Here is a 12023-nt window from a genome sequence, read left to right as displayed (position 1 = left end):
GTTAATTAAAAACAAAGGGCACCAAGTAATCCGCTAGAACCTATGATCTCCTCTGAACTGGTATCTCACCTTCCTCAAGAAAGAAGCCATTGTTTCTCTTTCCATGCAGCTACAGCCAGCTCTAATACTTCCTCACAAAAACGCTGAAAAAAAGCGCTGACACAAAATAGGCCAAGGTCAGGATCTGCTGCCTCCACAAACCAGCCGTCACTGAGATAATAACATCTTTTAGCTAAATGCAAAAGAAACACGGGCAACAAATATCCAATTGAGTAAGAAAGGTATCAGATACTCAAAACAGTTCTACACAGATCAGTCACACTTTAGAGAGGAATGGTTCAGAGAGGTGTTCTCTGTTTCAGATTTCTGAGAAGGAAATGCTAAATTCCCTAATCAGATTTTATCTAATCCTTCCTCAGGGACTGCCATTCAGTGAAGACTATGGGAGCTTTGAAGCTCTAAAAAGAAAGAAAGGGAAAAAAAAAAAAAGAATCTGTGCCAGACAGTTGTCATTATGTTCCTTTCCAGGTAACACTATATTTCTGGTCTCCCTGGGATTTTTCACAGTAACTAACTTCACCTTAATCCACTGAATTAGTAAATGCTGGAAAAAAGCAACATCACCAGCCTTGATTCTCATCCCCATGAGCTGCAGTCTTGTAGCCTCTATTGCAGTGGTCTAGTGTCTTTTAATCTCATTAATTAATAATGGCAAAGAACTCTATTTAACATTGACCATGGCAGGCAACCCTGATTCATTATCCTCATGACTGAATACACCAAGAAGTTAAAGTTATGGCAACCCTCTTTGAATTTCACCCTGCTTATATTTCTGAAACAGCAAAAACTGATAAAGAATTTGATTATTTTAAAATTTTCTAGTAACTGATTGCAGGCATAAATATTGTATATTTGGATATGCTTTTGGGAGGCAACAATGACAAGCATTATCCGAGAAAAGGTTACTGCAGTGTGTTCGTGTGAAACAATAGTAGCCCATGAACAGTTAAAGACATCCCACTGCAGATGATACAGGCTACCCTTGTAGAAAACTATGGGTGGAAAAAGCATAGCTATGACAGCAACTGCCTCTGTTGGCCTGGATTTCAAAACAATAAGTTTGACAGCTGTAAAGATGGTTGGAGAGACCTATGTGTTCCTACCACCTTCAAAAACTTAATTTTTTTGCTACACCTTTCCTCACTTAATCATGTAGCCAAATGTTAAACAGTCACATGCACACCACTGAATCAGCCTGTGGAGGTGATAGAACTATCCTCACAAAATATTCCAGTGGTTTTTGTTCACAGTATGCAAGATAAGAATTTTGTTAACAAGCTTGGAAAAATAATGTGTCAAGGCTCTAAGAACATTACTGAAAATGTTTACACAAAATCTGGGGTTTTTTTCCTTTATTTGAAAGATGACCAAAAAGTCAACTACCAATGTACCATTTCACTAATCACTAATGAAAAACTTGAAACTAAAATTGCATCTTAAGCAAAAAATCAATCTTCTGGAAATATCAGTAAAAAATAGTAAGGCTAATTGAAGAATTACTTCCTTCAAAAACTCCTTAGAAATATTAGTCACAAACCTGAATCCCAGCTGCTAAACTACAGTAACTTAACTGTAATTCAGAGGGGGGGAGAAGGAAGCAGGCATAAAAGGAAAATATGAACAAGGAACTCTAAAATTCACATCACTCTTGCACTATATGGCTAGAACCCACTTTATTCCAGAGTGGATGCTTGAGGAACTGTACTCTAGCTCTGCCATTAGTAATAGGGTTAGTTTATGAGGAACCAATTTCTACCATGCTATCTATTTTGCTAATATTGTAGTATGTTCCTTGGAGAATGACAACTTAGAAAAACAACTTACAGCAACAATGGTTAATCTGTGCCTAGTATGGAATAAATAGTCCCCATCTTGTGGATCTGTTGAGTGTTCTTTGATGGATATCTCAAAGGACATTCTGTCACCTTTCTCCAGTCTTATCTGAAGGATGGTGAATAAATGTCCTGTTGCAAGAACAGGCCAAAGATTTAGAAAATGGGGCCCAGTCCCTAGTTCTCCAGAAGATCACTTTCTCCCTGAAGGATTTTGGCTTTCTAATGAGAGCAGGTTGCCTTCATCTCCACCTCAGTTCAGCTATCTCAGAGGGGAGCACTGGCCACCATGGGAAGAACACAGCAAGGCAGGAACACTCCTTTCCCTTTCCTCGCTATGCAGAGGTGTAGCTAGGGCCTATGTTACCATTGCAGCTCTTTAAATATTTATCTGTAACTTTTGTATACCAACTTGGTTTCTCAATAACTCTAGAAAAATAAACTAAGCCTACCTTATTCCAAACACAATCTCTTCTAAAATGTCTGGATGTTTTCAGGCAATAAGGCACTGCGGACATTTACAGAAACACGTCTTTCTTAATGGTAGCTCCTCCTACTCACTGACCACTGATGATGATAAAAAATTTCAACCACCTCCATTTTGTTTGAGATGACAGAGGAGACGGTGCCTCGTGGTGCCTCCACAGGTCCAGATCGGGGCCCTAGCCCCAGGGCAAGTCGAACTGGCCTTGGGCTGGCTCTGTGTAACGCAGGCTTCGGTTCGCCTGCACCGCCATCAGGGATGAGCACAAGCCATTCCCTTGGGGGATAGTCGGGCCCACTCGGTCTGTCATCTTCAGCACTGAGTTGGCACGAGAAAACGGTACAGCCAACAGAGGGAGGAAGAAAGGATGCAGAGAGTTTATCACCAGTTTACTCAAGGCAGGATCGATTGGGAAGCAGAGGATTATCTGTATCCCCATTCTCCCGCATTCATTCTCTCCTGAGATGTGGTGGAACTATGTCAGTACGTGTGCTACAACACATAGGTCTACCCTAGGTAAGCCCAAACAACACACCGCAGCCCAAGATACAGACCAAGGGTGGGAATGCAAAAAAAAAAAGTCTAGCAATTTAGGCTTACAAATCCCATAGTAAAACGATATATCAAGTGCAGATCCTCATATACTTAAGCAACATACACGAGAGATTTTAGCGGCATGTTGGAGTATTCATCTCAATTAATCACTGGACCACAAAGCTGATCCCTGAGACTCCCCTCTGGAAGACAAGGGCACGAAGCTGCTGTCTTTAAAGACATAATTTCTTCCCCTTGTCTCCAAGAAAGCATACACATTCATGTCTTGCAGATAAGGCAAAGCAGATAAGCAGCTACTTTATGGATCCCAATAATGCTTAATGTGAAGCAGGCACTAAAGGCTCAGGTTTACCGAGAACTTAGTACTGGGTGCACCAGGAAGTTAGGCATGAATTTTTTAAGTTCAAAAGAAGTTGCACAAAATAATTATACATTCAAAACATATTAATCAAAAAAGGAAGACTACTAACATGACTTGCTGCTCTGTTGAAATATATCACTGGAATTTCTCTTTTAAATAAGCATTTTCTAAAATGTGTACTACAAAACAATCCATTACACATTTGTTAAAACTGTTCTGATAGTGCTTTCATGTGTCAGAAAGGACCAAGAACTTTATTTTGCCTCTACTAAAAGGGAGACAATAAAGAACTGCTCCTTTCTGGTCTGGTAGAATTAACCCTACAATCAAAGTACTACATTTTAATAGAAGTTATGACCTAAGATAATTGAGGAAAACCACTTGTTCTTTGCACTGGATGCTGAGACAGGCACAGAAACTACCAACACACTTGACCCAGGGAAGGTTGGGTGTTATGTAGTGCCATGTAAGTTCTGGTTCCCAGACCCTTATGGCTATGGGCCTCCCCTCCTTAAAAGAGACATTCGGAGTTGGTCGCTGCACCACATAATGTGACATTAGGGGCAGAGCTGGCTGACTTGCCAGGTTAGTACAAAGCAGTCAGAACCTCGCCACCTCTCTGGGATCCCAGCTACATTTTTGGCAACGTGGCACATTAAGTACTGTCATCTGTGAATTTAGGTTAAGTTCCCGATTTGAAAGGAGTGTGTGTCAGTTAGCTCTGCCTACACCTAAAGTTCTTTACGCTGAAAGCCAGAGGCTTTCCAAAGCTGAATGGAGGGATGCTGGAGAACACGGGTCCTGCGTGGTAAGGAGAACACAACCTTTCTAAGTTTTTTCCCCCTGCCACTTGTCCTCCCCCCCGGCCGCCCGTGGGGCTGTGCCCTGCCTCCCACCCGGGCTGCTGCCAGGCTGCCCCACGCACAGGGCACCGGGCACCCCGGGCCGATGGCTCTCCCTTGGGCACCCTCCCACCGGTTTTGGGACGAAACGATGCCATTTTTGTGGCAGAGCGGCCGCTGGATGTCACTGTTTCGTCTCCGCGAGACTGCCACACTGACACATTTCTCTGGCTCGAAATAAGGGAATTGGGGTCCTTAAGGACAAAAAAAAAAAAAAAGACTGAGCTTCCCAGACTGCCCTAGGACAGCTGTTTCAAGCATTCCTTATCGAAAAAAAGAGGTGATACAGAAGCACCAGGGACAGGCAGGTCCCTGCTTGTCACCCCGAGGTGACACCGCAACCCTAAGATTGCTGACTGAACTATAGCAAACCTTGGTTGAGATGCACTAGCAATTTAGGATTATGAACACCAGCAGGCTGAAGTGGGAAGTCCTCTGAAGTAAATTCTTGGGGGTCCAGGTGGACTTGAGATCTTGGGACTCTTACGAGACTGTAGACTCTCAAGGGGATAGACCTACCGCTATGTAAAGCAAGAGGCTTCAGAGGGAAAAGGGGAGCACCTGATCTATTTGCATTACCCATCCTCATCACATTTTTTTTAACTACAGGATGAAAAATATTTCATAAACAGCATGCCTGCTTATGTGGAAATCATCTTCAATTTGAAAATTAATTATATATGGGAATGGTAACATCATTTATTATATGACGTCTTATTTCTCAACACCAGGAAATCTTGGTTCTGTTTTAGTTGTTCAGAATTTTGCTGAACATTGCAGTCTTTAAGGCTCACATTTTCTGGGCTGATTCCTGGTTAGAGGTAAACGTAACTGGGGAAACAAATGGAAGTTTTGTCCATGCTAAAATAGCAATAATACTACTTGTATTTGAATTTTGCATGCATACACTAAAATCCTAAAATCAATGAGCAGCCTTTTGGTTTTGTTTTTTTTTTGGAACCTGTGGAGATTTCTTAGAATCATAGAATAACTCAGGTTGGAAGGGACCCATAAGGATCATTGAGTCCACTCCCTACTCATGGTACACATGGAGAGCTGATGAGGACCTATTTACACCTGCAGCACTGGGATATGGTAGGTTATTTTTGGACTAGTCATCAAAAGCAGAAACAGGAGGATTCTCACTCCAGTCCTTTATAAAATTATCTCCCATAACAGAAATCTGCATAGCAGATACAGAGGTTTCTGCTTTGCTGGTGAATCTGCCTGCTAGAATGCTGCAGTTGAGCATTCAAAGTTTGGAAATACTAGACTAAAACTAGGTCCTGCAACCTTGATTTGCTGCTCCAAAGTGTGAAATGTAAAAAATCTCACACAATCATTCACCACTCGAGTCACAAAACCTTCCCCAGCAAAGGCCTGTCCTGTCTTTAAACTGGGCCTGGGGACAGAAATCCCGAAAACTGAAAGGTTGTCTGTATGAAAAGTTCTTTTCCATCAAGTGACCCTTTGGACATCTGTTAAGAAAGGAAGCTTCAGAAAATGTTGTACTAACCATTCGCTGGGCAACTGGCATCTATCTTGCTCTGTGGCACACTGCGGCACACTGTCCTTGGGGGTTGTTAATCAGAAAACAACATCCTTGAAGAACAACAAGGTGATATGATAATATTGTGTCCTTCTCATTCTCGGAATTTTTGGCACCGATTTCTTGTGTGACATAAGGCTGAGCACTCGGGATGGAGGGAAGTCAGTGGGAGCTGCTCTCTGAGCGCGTGCACTGCTGTGTATAATGCCAATACTCCTGATAAAGCAGGTCCCTAAACAGGACCTAAATCTCTCAACAGGGCATTTCTCTGCCTGTCCTTCTGCTCCCATATACAAGAAATAGGAAAAAGTCTGTTTATACTACATTCATCTTTCAGGACCAAGAACTCTTCTTTTTACAATAGTCATCCAGGACATGGGAAAACTGTGTACAATCTATCTCTCCTCTAAGTCAAATTTGTCTAAGATGAATCCCTCTCTCCCACCTCCCCAGATAGCAGCTAATCACATTTCCATCTGTGAGTATTCTTGGACAAACCACTCAATCAGGAGACTGTTTGAAGCTGTTCATTGAGCAAGAGGGCTCCAAAGCCCAGAGCAAAGCTAAGTTAAGGCATTCCCCTGGTGCAATTTCAAGAGTCTGAGACAAAGAGGAGATTATAAAATGTGGGAAATCTTTCAAAGTTCAGAGTGCTTTTTATATGCTGTATAATAGAAGGAGACACCAATGACATAACCAGCTGTTTCTCCTGCTCCCTGTTTTATCACGCATGTTCTGAGTTGGCCTATTTTCAGCCTCCTGGGATTGTAAAGCAAAAGAAAAAGGCAGAGGGAGAAAAAACTGTTTAATGATTCTTTAATGGACTTCATGTATCAGCCAAGCTCCTGGCTGTTTGGGAAAATCAGGCATAGAAGGTATTGGGTACATCTCCCCAAAAAGACTTTGGGAAAACACAGGCAGTTAGGACATTTAGGCATCTTCTGCATTAGACAACAACTAGGCAGATATATCAACCTAACTTTTGTGTATAGATGTTTCAAACGGCCATGATATTACATTGATTTGAAGATCCAGGGCTAAATCACACTCTCTTTCAGTACTATGTCTGCCAACAAAGGCATTGCACAGGAGAAAGGATGGAAAATGGTGAAGACTGGTGAATTAAAGGGAATGGTGAATTAAATGGTAAATTAAATAAATGAATAATAAATGGTGAATTAAAGATTTTCATTCCCTAGTGTGGCAATATCACACCTTCAACCAGTCTGTTAACCTGGAATTTGGGACGGTCTTCTGCTAACAACTTTTTATTCTGTTCTATATCTATGTTATTTTATTCTATATCTATTTAACGCAGTGCAAAAGCTGAACCACAGAAAAACTTGACTGGTGCATCCGCCCAAGCAGCTGAGCTACCACAAGACTCCCAGGCTTGTTTCTTTCAGGGCAGCCTAGGACCACATGTAAAGGCACCCACTTCTGCACCCAGGAAAAAGGGGACTATCCAGGATTATAAAGAAATCTTGGTAATCCCTGACTGCCAGTCTATCCTTTTGAAACCTCTGTAGTTAAATCCAAGTCCAGCTCATTTCATTTTACAGCAGGGAGTTGGACAGGTTGAAAGATACCAGTTCCTCTGCTTTGCACTTTGAGGTTTCCTCAAATATAAATTAGACAAAGCAGGGAACCAACCGTCAAAGCTCTTCTACTCAATACTCTACAGCCCATGTCTTTCTCCTTTTACAACTAAAATATGAAAAAATATTACTAAATGAATGTTCATTCTTACATGAACACTCAGAAGCATTACGCAAGCAACACATGTTATGCTGCTGTGAACCATTTTGTGTTCCCATAGTGGTGAGCAGAACAGGCACAGACGAATAGAAACGGGAGCAGAACAGGCATGTCCGGCCCAGTATACCCACTTAGCACTGTGGGCATACAAATAAATCTTAGACTCATAGAATCATAGAATGGTTAGAGTTGGAAGGGATCTTAAAGATCATTGAGTTCCAACCCCCCTGCCCCCTGCAGGACCAGACCAGGTCACTCAAAGCCCCATCCAGCCTGGGCTTCAACACTTCCAGGGATGGGGCATCCACAGCTTCTCTTGGCAGCCTGTTCCAGTGCCTCCCTACCCCCATAGTGAAAAATGTCTTCCTAATATCTAATCTAAATCTACCCTCTTCCAATTTGAAGCCATTATATCTCATCCTATCACCACATGCCCTTGTAAAAAGTCCCTCTCCAGCTTTCTTGTAGGCACCCTTCAGATACTGCAAAGCTGCTGTAAGGTCTCCCCAGAGTTTTCTCTTCTCCAGCCTGAAAGCAGATCTCCTTGGAGTCTTCTCTTCTCTAAGCTGAAATCTCGCTGAAAGCAGCCACCTGCCAGGAGCACAGAGACTAAAATCAATATTTTAGTACCTAAATAAAACAAAACTTTCAGAAATAAAGTCATCACAAACAATTGCCTTCACACAGCAAAAGAAACATCAGCATTTGTGCTTTCTGAACAGAGTACCAAAAATGCAATCAGAAGGAGAAACAGACACTTTGAAGATGAAAGTTTGAGTTAAGCTCAAATTTGTCAACTGTCTGTCCACTGAAGCAACTGAGTTACTCAAACTTGGCACTTAAATAACAGGCAGCAAAACTTGGCACAAATGAAATCAAACTGACCAGCAGCTCGCTGTGTGATCAGTGATGACGGTTCTCTGTTCCAAATAAAGGAGCATCTAAACTCAGATGAGTAAGAGATGCCTCAAACTTTTCTTAACAGGATGTATCAAACTTACTTTTCTTATGACTTTCTACCAAAAACTCATTTCAGCCCACTTCTCGTATATGCTGGTGCCTCATAAACCATGTGGGCTGCAATGATTCATCAGAATCTACATAGTAGCTCCATGCAAGGTTGTGTCTCCTTTCAATAAGGCAGGCCAACTTAACAGCCCTGAGCTTCTCTGTGAAAGCTATTGTTAGAGTATCAAGGCAAAACATTGCCCCAGCTGCCAGCACTACAGTCACAGTAACTGGGGCTGAAAGAAAAGGATTTATAATTATATTTTATTCCAGTTATAGCAGCACACTGCAGGCATATATATTTCTATTACTGCCATTATTATTGAAAGCCACAGTTCCAAATGTAACATCAGTCCCCTAGAGCCTACCTGTGCCCACAAATCATAGTGATTCATAGCTGGTGATTAGTCAGAGCTGTAATCAATGAAAAGTTAAGGGTAGAAGTCCCTTTCACTCCCCCTTTCAGTCAGTATTTTCAAGCGATCTAAAATTTCCAAGCCAAATCTTGGAAATAAAAGAATATTTACCCGTTGACACCTGCCAGCCCACTGCTGCCACACATACACAGATGGTGCAGCAAGACAGACAGCAACTCACGGGGCCAGTGCAGATGTGCAGGGTGAGCTCTGCTAGCCAGCTGCCACCTTCTCTCCCAGCAGCTTCAGGGGACACGGGAGATGGGGTTGGGGGGGTGGAGGGTGTCTGATCACCTTTCAGTGAAGGTGCAGCTGTGGCTAAGCACCACGCAACGCTACAGTGATTTCAGATCAGTATAGCAATGCTTAGATACAAGAACCATAACTATTGTCTTAACACACACCCCAGCCACGCAGCTCCCTGCAAGGACAGGTTAGGTCACCCCATAGCCACGGCTCACCAGCTCTGTGGGGAGCAGTGCAGGGCACACAGAGACACCACGGTGCTGTGGGGTTCGAGAAGACTTTGTTAGGGTAACCCGGGACAGTTCACCTCCACCACCCAGGTACGTGGAGTCCCCAGCACGTCTTACCTCCTCGTTATGGGAGTCTGGGGTAGTTTGCTTCCCCCCCAAATCTGCACATACCCCTGCACAGGCACCGATGTGCCAGCCAGCTGCAGGTCTCAGAATCTGGATGACAGTACCTGAACTACATCAGCAAGTTTGCTAATGAGTAAAACAGGACAGTGCAACACTTGTGATGTGTTAAGCGGTCCAAGTTTTATTATCCACCTCTGTGGTGCTTTCCCTTGAGCTTCGGTCCCAAGCAGGGCTCCACTGCATTGGGTCCCCATTTGATTAGCAGCCGTGTCCCAGGGCTCCCACTGTGGTGATGCTACAGTTTCCATAAATCCAAAGCTTTCACTTCACTTGCTGTGTTTTGACCCTGAGGGATCCACAACCGCTTTTCACTCGTAGCAGCCGTGATTAAGCAAGATGGGGGGCTTCAATAGGTGAGGCTCTGAGGATTTCACAGCTGCATGGTCACTGCTGAACTACCATTCCCTTTCACTGGGGAAGTGCCTCCAAGAAAAAAAGAGCCGCTTCCAAACCAAAGGCCCAGAGGCAGAAATGGAGATCTGTAAGGGAAGGCCTAAGCAGTTACTAAGGAGGGTGCTTTAATAAACCATAGCTTGCAGGTACACCCTGAGATTAGAGCATTTACCTGCAATTAGAGTCCCATTGCTTCAGTTACCTATCTTTGGGTCACGGGTGATCTTTGCAGCTCGTTTCCTACCGTGCTGTTGATTAAGACGTACTCATTTGTTCCAGAGCCTCTAACATGAACCACCACTTAGGGCCCACCACAGGGCCTCAGCAAGCAGACTGTTGATTGTCTTTCTTGGCACAGGTTTACTTGGATTTTGAGGAACAGAAGGAGCACACTTGTGTTGAGTGCTTCATAGGCCACTAACAATGTTGTAACTGCTGTCATCTGCACCGTTATCTGGTGAGGGTATGGTCATGTGAGTTTTTTGAGATTTGTACCTTTTCCTGTACAGATGGTGGATGATGAACACCAGCTGAAAGGGTCATATCATGCTCAGATCTCGCCATTCTTCCCTGCAACTTTCCACTTTCATGTTAGAAAAACATTCTGCAGTGCACTCATCCCAGACCTTCTCCCTCTCCCCTAAAAGCATTGATGTCTTCATGCATTTCTGTGGGCTTCTAACCTGAATTTGTATACAACCCCCACCATCCCCCCCTCCAAAAAAAAAAACAAACAAAAAAACAACACCCCACACAAGTTAAGTATCATGATAAAATTGATCCCACAGCTTGAAAACTTTCACTTTATTTTTCTAAAAAAGCACTGGAAAATGAGCAAATAACTAAAAATCAGGAAGAGTAATGTCCTACAAGTAAATAAATGCTTCTCAAGTAAACTTTGTGTGATTTTAACTTTTGAGGTCACTTTTGGCCAATATTTTTTATTAATACAGTAATTTATTTTTATGAAGTTACCTCTGTTAGCAAACAGTATATAGACTAGTATTAGTCTTTCAGAATCACTCTCTGCTTCAACGATCTGTCAAATATTTGTAAAATGCTTTCTTAGTCTTTGACTTTGCAAGCAGCTCCTTCTGTCTGACCAAATAATAAAAGAACAGGACATTTTAGACTCTCTAACAAACAGGACTATATCCAAACCCTTTTCTGGGAAATTAATTCTTGCATGCATGAATTTGAAGCATGTTTTGCAAAAGAGCCTCCAACTAGCAGGTGATACTGCTGCTTCAATTAAGGCTTCAAGGAAAACCCACATGTGTGTTTTGTAAGAAAGCTTCCCTGGCAGGGAAAAAGCCAGTGTTCTCCCCGCTCAGGTCTAGGTAATCAGAAGTTAATATTTCTACTTCTATTTAATTAGACCGTGACTCAGGATCAGATATCTGAAGGTGTTTAGCACCTAATTCTTTATGGGTAGTTTAACATTAATATACTCCAAGAGCTGAGCTTTTCTCCTTTAGCCAAATAGTCTTTTTGTAATTGAACTATTAACGTTATTCAAAAGGTTCACAGATTCAGTCACAGTAAGTTACTTAAACTGTAAATAGGTATTTATTGACGTTCTTCAGCTATCTGTCTAGCTCACTATGGGATAAGCACAATAAGCCTGTTTTAATACGAGTAGTTCAATGGTTCCTACACAGCTTTCAAGTCTTTCAAAACTATAAGCAGTAAAATGAACAGTACGCTTTCTTTCATTGTGTTTTGATGGTAGAGGGAACACTACTTACAAAGTTTAGTTTCTTTGTATCCTACATTAAAAAGCATCATTAAAGTTGCAAAGCCCTAAAAAGTTAACAATCAAAAGGTCATCTTTGCATTCCCTTTCTGCAAAAAAATTTACATATTCAAGTACCATCCCCCGCAACTACACATAGGATTGGTTTAAATTAATGAGCAGCTATGCTGTTTTCCCATCAATTCCTGCAGATCTTTCTCAGCCTGCTCTTGAAGATCAACTTGTAATTTCACTATGATTTTTTCTGTGATAGTTGTTAAATTATCAAGTGTTTTTGCATATTTATG

Source organism: Calidris pugnax, unplaced genomic scaffold (assembly GCF_001431845.1).
Source record: "Calidris pugnax isolate Ruff unplaced genomic scaffold, ASM143184v1 scaffold360, whole genome shotgun sequence".
In the NCBI taxonomy this organism is placed as follows: domain Eukaryota; kingdom Metazoa; phylum Chordata; class Aves; order Charadriiformes; family Scolopacidae; genus Calidris; species Calidris pugnax.
The sequence above is the reverse complement of the archived record's forward strand: the minus strand, read 5'-3'. Positions refer to the sequence as shown.